This window comes from Dipodomys spectabilis, unplaced genomic scaffold, assembly GCF_019054845.1.
Source record: "Dipodomys spectabilis isolate Male_0828 unplaced genomic scaffold, ASM1905484v1 ptg000783l, whole genome shotgun sequence".
Lineage (NCBI taxonomy): Eukaryota > Metazoa > Chordata > Mammalia > Rodentia > Heteromyidae > Dipodomys > Dipodomys spectabilis.
The window spans coordinates 4,667,464-4,678,874 of NW_024871460.1; positions in this window are offsets into that span (position 1 = coordinate 4,667,464).

Below are 11,411 nucleotides of genomic sequence, written 5' to 3' on the forward strand. Positions count from 1 at the left end.
TAAGGGAAACCATGGGACCTATGTTTCTTTGGCCCTGGCTTACTTCACTTAATATAATTTTTTCCAAGTTTTTCCATTTCCTAACAAATGGGGCAATGTCATTCTTTCTGATGGAGGCATAAAATTCCATTGTGTATATTTACCACATTTTCTTGATCCATTCATCTACTGAGGGGCATCTGGGTTGGTTCCATAGCTTAGCTATAGTAAATAATGCTCCAATAAACATAGTTGTGCTGGTAGCTTTAGTGTGGTCTTGTTTGTAAACATTTGGGTAAATGCCCAAAAGTGGGCTTGCTGGGTCATAGGGGAGCTCTATGTGAAGTCTTTTGAGGAACCTCCATGCTGCTTTCCAAAGTGGTTGAACAAGTTTATACTCCCACCAACAATGAAGTAAGGTTCCTTTCTGTCCACATCCCCTCCAGCATCTGTTGTTGTTAGAGTTCTTGATTTTAGCCATTCTAACTGGGGTGAGGTGGTATCTCAATGTTGTTTTGATTTACATTTCTTTTATGGCTAGGGAGGTTGAGCCATCCTTCTTTCTTCTTCAGAGAAGTTTCTCTTTAAGTCTTTAGCCCACTTATTTATTGGGCAGTTGTTTCTTTGAGGATTTGTTGTTGGGGGATTTAATTTTTTGAGTTCCAAGTATATTTTAGATACGAGACATTTGTCTGTTGTATGGCTAGTGAAGATCTTCTCCCAATCTGTGGGCTTTCTATTGATCTTGCTAGCTATGTCCTTTGCCATGCAGAAGCTCTGCAACTTCATGCAATCCCATTTGTCCAACCTTTCTTTGATTTGTTGTATTTCCGGGTCTCTATTCAGAAAATTTCGGCTGGAGCCAAGGAGACCTAGGCTTTCTCCTATTCCATCCTGTAATGTTTTCAGAAGCAGTATTATTCTTGATAGTCAAAAAGTAGAGGTAATCAGAGATCCCATCTACTGATGAATGGATTAAAAGATAATTATAGAAAGAAATATGAAGCCAGGGGCTGGTGGCTCATGCTTATAATCCTCGCTACTCAGGAGGTTGAGATCTGAGGATCACAGTTGAAAGCCAGCTCAGGCAGGATCTCCCATTAACAACCAGAAAACCAGAAGTGGCTCTGTGGTTCAAGCGGTAGAGCTCTAGCCTTAAGCTGAAGAGCTGAGGGACAGCCCAGGCCCAGAGTTTAAGCCCCACGACTGACAAAGAAAATAAGAAAGAAAGAAAGAAAGAAGGAAGGAAGGAAGGAAGAGAGAGAGAAAAAGAGAGAGAAAGAAAGAAAGAAAGAGAGAGAGAGGGAGGGAGGGAGGGAAGGAAGGAAGGGAGGGAAGGAGAGAAAGAAAGGAAAAAGGAAAAAAGAGAAATAAAGAAAGAAGGAAGGAAGGAAGGAAAGAAAGAAAAAAGGAAGAAAGGAATATGATTTTGAAACAAAAAGGAATTAAGAATGGATGTACATTATTATATAGGTGAACTATGAAAAAACATTTTTTCTAACCGAAGGAATTCAGTCACAAAAGTCACATATTATATGAAAGATCCTTAGTGGTCAGACCTGTATGCAGTAGATATAAATTAGCGGCTATAAATTAGGGCTGAGAGAAGGGAGAGTGGAAAGTGGAAGGGAGAGAGATACAGGATACAGGACTGCTTGAAGGCTTGGAAAAACAAATATTCGCAATTTAGATTGTGGTCAAAGCTACACAGTCTTGTAAATATACTAAAATCTCCAAAATTGGACACCTGGGTTTATTTATATGTATGTGAATTATAACTCAAGGAAGCTGTTAATTTTCATACATTGATGCATGAAATAATCCCAGAATTTAGGATCTATTAGCTATTTTAACATGATATATCAGCTATTTTAACATGGTATGCCCATTTTATGAGGTGTGATATTTCATAATCATGCAAATTTAAGATGAAACTGTTTAGATATCAATTTAGAAATATGTGAGGAACAATAAGTTTTCCTCCAATTTTTTAAGTGCATGCCAAGAAAATTGTGAATGACTGTCCACCCAGTTCATGGGAGAATTATTGGCTCTTCATGTTGACTCACTCACCCATCAACTTGCAAAAGCAGGTCTTCAAGAAACTTTTACTTAAAAAAGTCGTGGCAAGGACTATGGCTTAAGTAATCTCATAGTATATGTCTCACTATTGCTCAGAGCATAGTTGTTGCAGTAGGTTAGTCCATGTTGAGTACAGAAATGAAATGTGTAACTCTACACTTTCCCTTTCCTCAGTAAATTTGCCCTCTGTCTCTTAGTCATCTTTTGCTTCATTCCCTAGCAATTTGTAAAGGGGATGGTTGACAGATATTTGTTGTTTTCCCCACAAATTAGAAATGGATGAGAAAGAAATAATAATGGGAAGGGGCATTGCTTTCTTAGTGTTCAAGAAGGCTTGACAAGTCGATCACTGAAGTGCCAATGTACTGTATTTTGCTTACTTATGACCACTGATAGCAACGCTGTTTTTCTCATCGAACTCCACCTGGAGGCTTAGTATTACTTGCATTAATGACAGGAAGGATGCTATCTTAGGCAGAATCTGTGTTTAAAGATTGGGAGGAATTTCTGCCCCATTGTATGAATTGCTGGCCACAGATTCCTAAAGTCTCATCACTGCAGAAACCTCCTTTGTGTCAGAGAATAAGGCAGGATCTCAGGATCTTTTCAAGCCTCAGCTTCAGAAAGCCACTGGGAGCTAGTAATCCATTACACATCCCATAGCCGTTATAGTTTTATGATGTCCATCAATCAACTACAAAGTCCTATCATTTATTACAAAGATTAAAAGTGAAACGTGAGTACTGCTTGCAAGAAGTTTACAGTGTAATTTCATAGAATAAAATACTTTTCTAAGTGCCAATGGTTTATGCCTATAACCTTATCTACTCCGGAGGCAGTAATTGATCCCATGTGGAGGGAAAAGCCCAAGAAACTGCATCTCCCACTGACCAGCAAAAAGCTGATGGGAGGTATAGCTAAAGTGGTAGAAGAGCAGCCATGAACAAGCAAGCTGAGTGAGAGCAGGAGGCCCAGTTTCAAACTAAGGTACCAGTAAGCACACAGGCACACAGACTTCCTTCCTAAGAGAACTGAATACACTGAGTAAACGAAGTGCTGCAAGACTTCTCAGAGACAGGTTCTACCAATTCCTCCTTCTCAAGTGTTTTCTGGAAACGTATGGTAATTTCTCTCATCCAAACAGTCGAAATAACTACAAAAAGCTTTTTTCTAGAGCCTGGGCTGTAGTCTGCTCCTCCAACAGTTCATTGGGACCATACAATGCAATGTTCCTCCATTCTACTTTCTCTGGAATTCCTTCTAGTCGGAAAACACAATACAATCCCTACAAGCCACTGAAATGTTCACCACACTTAAACTGAATCCTCTTCTGTGTCAACAGCAACCTTTCCCAGAAATGACTCTGTTTTGAAATACTTTTTTTTTTTTTTGCATTACTAGAGTTTGAACTCAGGGTCAGTACTTACTCCACATTCTAATGACCCCCCGGGCCTTTTAAACTTTGGTAATCTTTCAGGTAAATTTTTGTAGTTTTGTACTAGGGCTGCTGGCCTCCAGACCTCAAGATCCTCTTTCTTATGCCTTTTTGTAGTTGGGATCTCAAGCACACATCACCATACCAGGTTTATTGACTGAGATGGGGTGTCACTAACTTTTTGCTGGCCTAGAGCACTATCTTCTTAATATTTACCTCCCAAGTAATGTGGATTACAGGCATAAACCACTATGCCTGGCTTGAAATAGTTTCTTAATATAACTGTCTACAACACTACTCTGTTTTGTCATAAATGAGTGATGGTTTTTTGTGTCTGCTTTTTAAAAAAAAATTATTTAGTCCTCTTTATAAAGGTTGTAGATCTTTAAATATTAAATTCTACAGGCTTAATCATATGATTACTTCCCTTTCATTCCTATTATTTCCTTCAAGATCCCAGTGGCTTTACTTTCATTACTTGCCAACAACTTCCCAATTCATAAGTCCAACTGAAACCTAAAGGTAGCACTCTTACCCGAACCTGTCCTTGTCCATTATTTCCAAGCCAAGCATCTTGTCTAGGGGTATGCAGTTCAAGTAGTAGAAAGCCTTCTTAGTTAACTTAAAGGTCATGAGTTCAAACTCCAGTCCCCCCTACACACACACACCTTAATCGAGCTAAATACATTTAAGTCCTACTTGATCCTGTTATCACACAAATTTCTCTTTAAAAGTGTAGGAAATCTTATCAGGAAAGAAACATACTTTCAATGGACTGAAAATAGGTCACCCTTAGGGTGAAAATGATAATAATTTTTACCCTAAGTAAGTACAGTCTTATTGAAATATAAGAGACTGTCCTGGAACAAAGCCTTGTGTAGTCATTTCCCCTGGAGTGGAGGAGATTTACCAAATTACATTAGACCTCTAGGGAAGACCTTTTACTGATCCAGCTGCTAAGTTAAAGATCTCTTGCTTTTGCAACTAAAACACCTTAGGCTGCAATGAAGCTCAGCCTGGGAGTACCTAGAAAATCCCTCCTGTGACATTCCTCCACCAAGATCAGCTTTGAAATGCTTACCTATCACATTTTCTTTCAGAAACTTTCCAATTCCAAACCTCCATTTTAGGTTTCCTTTGCATTTCCTCCTCACGCATTGTTAGCTGCTACCTATTACTTCCTCTCTCATGATATATTTTAGGTGGACATCTCCCATGATATATTTTAGGAAATGGAAAATTGAAGTCAGTCTTTGGCTATTTCTTCCTGGTGTGGGAAGTAAGCTAGGTCAGGAGTTTTTCTCTCCCTCTATCTCTTTGTGGTGGTCATGGGCCTGGGCATTGTTCCTGAGCTCTTTTGCTCAAGGCTAGCTTTCTACCACTTTGAGCCACAGCTTCACTTCCAGTTTTCTGGTGTTTAATTGACCCAAAGAAATATAGGTCCCACGTTTTCCCTTTTTTTTTTTTGCAATAATTAGTATATTTCTAGGATAATCTTATCAGATGAGTAGAAAAGCTCAAAAGCTATGTACATTTGACCATATAAGGTGATGCTAAGTGAAATGAATCCCAAGATATGGACGTAAGAGTTCTTTCTTTGTTGTTGTTTTTAATGTACTATGTGATTTTTTGTGGTTGTTTTTTTTGTATGTTCTTCCCCCTATGGTGTATCCCCTGTTGTCACTGTTTTTTGATTTTGGTACCTGGCATCTTGTATACATATTTATCTAATTTGGGGAAGGGAAGTGGATTAATAAAATGCTGAAACGAGAACACAGGATGACCCATTGCAACAATGAAAGTCATAAGACACTATGTTAGAAATGAACTTTACAACTTAGGGTCAGGAGGAGGAGTGGGGGATGTGGGGGAGGGAAGGGCTAGTAGGAGAAAAACAGGGGTAACAATGCTTGAGAAGAAATGCACTCATGTAACTGTAACCCCTCTGTACAGCATCTTTTCAATAAAATACAGTTTAAAACAGATATGAATGCCAATATTCCCATGGATTTTTCTGCCTGGGCTGGCTTTAACTGTGATTCTGAGATCTCAGCCTCCTGAATAACTAGGATTACAGGCATGAGCCTGTAACCAGTACCTGGTTAGTCAAGAGTCTGCAATGAATTGTCTGCATGAATTGTCAGCATGAATTGTCTGCAATATGAACGCAGCAGTTAAGTCTTCATGAAGAAATACATATTGCCTTGTGCAAATTGTACATGGAATTTTTTTTTGTCCATCATGGGTCTTGAACTCTGGGCCTGGGTGCTGTCCCTCTGCTCTTCAGCTCAAGGCTAGCACTCTACCACTTGAACCACAGCACCACTTCTACTTTCTGGTGGTTTATTGGAGATAAGAGGTTCATGAACTTTCCTGCCTGGGCTGGCTTTGAACCACGATCCTCAGATCTCAGCCTCCTGAGTAGCTAGGATTACAGGCATGAGCCACTGGTGCCTGACCAATACATGCAATTTTTAATATCTCCAAAATGAGCTATAGATACAAGGGGACCTCTGTCAAAATTATTCTGAAGCTATTTATGGTGGCATATGCCCATAATCAAGCTCTTGGAAGACTGAGCCTCAGTCTTGGACTACATAACAACTTCAGGGCCAGCTGAGCTAAATAGGAAGAATCTGCCTCAAAACAAAGAATACATTTGCAAAGTATTAAAGGTTAAGAATAGCCAAGACTTGAGGGAGAAACTAAATGTGAGGCAATTGTTCTTATATAGTATAATGATTAATTTCGTGTTAATTTGGCTTAAAATATCAGTTTAGATATTTATATGAAATATTTTTTTAAAATATGCTAAACGCATATCTTCAGATCTGAATAAGCGAATTGTCCCCTATAACATGTATGAGCCTCATTTATCTGGTGATGACTGTTAGAGGAAACAGAATGAGGAATCCAGGGAAGAAAGAACTCAGCCTCCTCCCATCCGCCTTCAGACCTGACACTACAGCATCATTCTTCCCTGGAACCCCAACCTACCAGCCTGACCTGCAAATTTTGAACATGACCTCAAATTTCTTTTCTTTTTTTCTTATTGTGAAAATACTGTACAGAGGGGTTACAATTACATGGGCAAGATAATGAGTACATTTCTTATCAAGCATTGTTGTCTCCTCCATTGTTTCCCCTTCCCATCCCTTCCCATCCTCTCCCTCTCCCCCCCCCCCCCCACAAAAGTTGTAAAGTTCGTCTTTGACATAAGGACTTGTACATCTTATTGTTGCAATGGGTCCACCTGTATCCCTATTTAAACGGTTTGTTTTTTCCCTTACCCTCCACAAATTATACCAACATCAAATACAGTGATAGCATGGGTTATACCGTGGGGGAGAGACATACAAAGCAACAAAGAAATAATCTTATAAATGTGTTAGAAACAATCCTATGAAAGATAAAAACATTTGAATACATATTTGAGACACTCTGGTATAGACACTAAGAATTACAAATAGAAAAGAATCCTTGTAGGATAGATAATATAGCTACTAAATATGCCAAGAAGCTGAAATGATAGAGCTACAGGGAAAGAAAGGGTCTTCACTGAGTTCACTGGAGCCCTTACAGATACTTATGGATGAAAATGATATTGAACTTTGATTTCAGTCCACTAAAAACCATTTCAGAACTTATTAAGGCTATGTAACCTTATAAAACTTTTAGAATATGGAAGATTGTCTTCACTTCCTAGCTGTTGAAAGTTATGTCTTTAACAATTGTCAACAACCCACTCCTTTTTTTTTTTTCTCTCAGTCCTGGGGCCTGAACTCTGGGCTTGGGTGCTGTCCCTCAGCTCTTCAGCTCAAGGCTAATGTTCTACCACTTGAGCCACAGCACTACTTCCTGCTTTTTCTGCTTATGTGGTGCTGAGGAATCGAACCCAGGGCCTCATGCACGCAAAGCAAACATGCTACCATTGAGCCACCTTCCCAGCCCCAACAACCCACTTCTTTAAAAGTAAAAAAATGATAGTATTTAGGATGTGAAGGGTAAACAAAGGAGGAGGCTACAATGCTTGATAAGAAATGTACTCATTATCTTGCCCATATAATTGTAACCCCTCTGTACAGTATGTTCACAAAAAGTAAAAAAAAGAATGATAGTATTTACTACATTAAAAATTAAAAGCTTCGGAAATAAAATATATTTCCCATAAACAAAGTAAAAGAACCATATATTAAAAGATATTTACCATGTGTATAATGGGTAAAAATTATTATAAAGGATACATACATTAAAATCTACCACAAATATTTAAAAATGAAAACAGACAATTCTTATTTAAAAAATGCTGGTGTTAAGTCATATTGTTTGGTCTAAACCAATCTTTATACTTAGGTGATAAAATTTGGCCCAAAGCAACCTCCACACATAATGAATTGTTTCCTAACCAAACAACTGAATCTCAGCTAATCACAAGCTGTCAATTAATTAGGCCATATCCATATAAGGCAAAGCCCCATAATTCTTTGCCCATATAAGGCAAGTGAGCACAACAGCTAATGTTTGTATCTATGAATCACTTCCTTTTGTTAACTATAAATATAATCTGGATGTGTAGTCTGGTGGACCATTTAAAATCAGCTGCAGTCTGGAATTCACATAGAACCTTTCTAGAAACTTTTTGTTGTTCAAATAAACTGCTAAATTGAATTCATCTCTGTCTCTCTGTCTCTCTCTTTTTAAACAATGGTCAATAAGCCAAGTACCAGTGGCTCACACCTGTAAATTATGCTACTCAAGAAACTAAGATCTGAAGATTGTGATTTGAAGACAGCCAGTGAAGATAAATGTCTCCAGTCATATCTTCAATTAATGACCAAAAAGGTGGAAGTGGAGGTATAGCTCTAGTTCTATGGTGTATCTTTGAGTGAAAAGCTAAGTAAGAGCACGAAACCCTGAGTTCAAGGCCTAGTCCCTATACACACACACACACACACACACACACACACACACACACACACACACACACACACACACACACAAATAGTCCATAAACATGGGAACTAATCTTCAGTCAGAATTAGTAAAATGCAAAATGACAGAGAAATTATTTTACATTAGCCATAAGAGCAAGTTAGGGGCAAATCATATAAACCATTGTGAGAATGTTAAAGACCTAAAGACATCATATTGTAAATTGAGAGGAAAACAAAAACTTAAAGCAACTTTATAAAAAATAGTAAGATTTTCGTTTGTGTTAAGAAATTATTATAAATATTATAAACTATAAATAATAATAAAACCCACAAATCTGGTTTAAAAATTCCATACTGTACTACATGTAAACTATGGGCAAATTACATGCAACCTAGACAAATGAAATTCTATTTTCCATCAGCAGTGTTTAAAATTGCCAAAAGGAAGAGGGGAAATCCAAGTGGACAAAAGGTGGGAAAATGTTATTGAATAAAAAATAAATCTACATGAAACCAAGAAAGAACACTACTGGAATACCTTCTCAAAAAGAAGCAAAACAAGCTAAGCTCACGCCTGTAATCCTAGCTACTCCCTAGCTACTCAGGAGGCTGAGATCTGAGGAGGGCAGTTCAAAGCCACCTCAGGCAGGAAAGTCTGTGAGACTCTTATCTCCAGTAGAAAAGTCTGGAAATGGCACTGTGGCTCAAGTGGTAGAGCCCTAGCCTTGGCAAAAGGTGCTCAAGGACAGTGCCCAGGCCCAGAGATTAAGCCCTAGGACCAGAAAAAAAAGCAAAGCAAAAATAAAATTAGAAATATTATTAAAGATGCAAAACATTGATGTAATATAATGTCAAAAAGCAGGCAAAACTAAACAACACTGGAAATATATTCAAAAGTAACAAAGCTATCAAGAAGAGCAAGACAATAATTAGGAAAAAAGTGCAGGTATCATATCCAGGAAAATGAGGTGGAGATGGTATTCAATAGAGGCACCAACTTGCCTCTAATCTGCTGTTGGCAATCTTCTCTTTCTTAAGATACATAGATAATCATCACATGGTTAGAGTTTTATTGGTATTATGAGATATGTATGTGTATCTTATATATTCTCTTACATATATTGAGTACACTTTACAGTCAATCAAATCACGGAAGCAGGATTCAAGATACAATTATTTTATGTGCTCAGCGTAAGAATTTGGATTTCATTCTAGCGATAATACCTCTTAAGAGACTTTTCTCAACATAACCTCTTGTTTAATTTATCTCACTTGCTGTCATTAAGTCATCTTCTGCATCAGTGAAGGTATCAGTTAAGTACAATGATTAATGATGCAGTTGTTACAACATAAGAGACACAAGAATTGAGCTTACTTACCCTTTGGATATTCAGTGCAGGAGCTACTACCCCTGGTTGCAGGAAGAAGTTATGATCGTGGGCCAGAGGATCCCAGGCTTTTACTTAACCTGCTGTTGTTGATAATAAACTTCAGAGGAGACATTCAGGATCTTTCTCTGGCTATTTGTCCTTGGAGTACAACTACAAAGACAGCATCTCTGCAGTGTACATCCACCTCTGTGGCTCACATGAACTCTTCCACTATTGTTGATTATTACATTGTCACCACCCAAACTGAAGAACAAAGAGATTTTTCTTTATTTATCCTCCTGATTTTCAGTCAATTGCCAAAACTTCCCAGAAAGAGCACTTTGACAATGTAGAATTCAAACTTTCCTAAAAAAAAAACACAGAACCCCCTTCCCCGATACACATAGCAGAGCACAGAAGAGAAGGAATGAACCAACAAACAAATTAGTAAACAATTGGCAAACCTTCTTAAAAGCACAATTCAAATTATATTTTACCTCAAATTTCTTTAGCCATGTAGAGCTTTCTCCTGCCTATGCGCCACTGCTGGTGTGAGTTCTTTCTCCTGAGATGCCCATGACATTTCCAATCCTCTCAACTGTTCAGGTTCCCATTCAGAAAATGTTTTGCCCAGGCTGGGAAGGTGGCTCAGTGGTAGAGCGCTTGCCTTGCATGCTCGAGGCCCTGGGTTCGATTCCTCCGCACCACATAAGCAAAAAGAAAAAAAGCCGGAAGTGGCGCTGTGGCTCAAGTGGTAGAGCGCTAGTCTTGAGCTGAGGGACAGCGCCCAGGCCCAGAGTTCAGGCCCCACTACCGGACCCAAAAAAAAAAAAAAAATGTTTTGCCCATACCAAGACATTCCCAGTCTCCACACTTCCTCTACACTATCCTTCCTCTACTCACTCATTCCACTTTTCAAAGTGAACTCCTGAACAAGCTGATTTAATTCATAAGTCTCTACTCAAAAAGACTAAATGTGCTCTAGTCCTTTAAGAAGATTAAAGCTCGAATATGTGGAAAACCGGAAAACTAGGTAGGAAATTGCACTACAGCAATGTCTTAATGTTTTGTTTCAGTTCTAATCTGTCTGTGGTGATTCAGTTTGGCTGTATTTAAAAGAAAGTCTAACAAGGCTTTTAAAAAGCATGTATTGATATGGAAATGTAACAGTGCAATCTCCCTCCCTCAGTATATCTTATGTAAGCTAATAAAAAGAATTCTTTTAAAACTAAAATATGCAAATATTTTCTTCTCATTTAAAGATGTCCTGGCTGTAGAATAATAGTTCAGGTCTGAGATACTATTTCTACTACTTTTTTGGGTCTCCTAACTTCTGGTTTCCTGCTGTGATATTTTAGCATATGGCTTCCACTATTGGGAATATCTCATGACCAAGATGGTTCTTGGATGTCTTACCAGCATAGCAACAGTCTTGGTTGTCTCCAGGAGTGCAGTGAGAGATGAAGAAGAGAACTGTGGTTGAATCAGATCCATTTTGGCTGTTCACACACAGTAAGCACACTGGTTTTTAACTTTCCACAAGTCACGTGATAATACCAGTTGCAAAAGGTGATGGGAAATGTAAAACTGTATATGTAGAATGTTATCTTA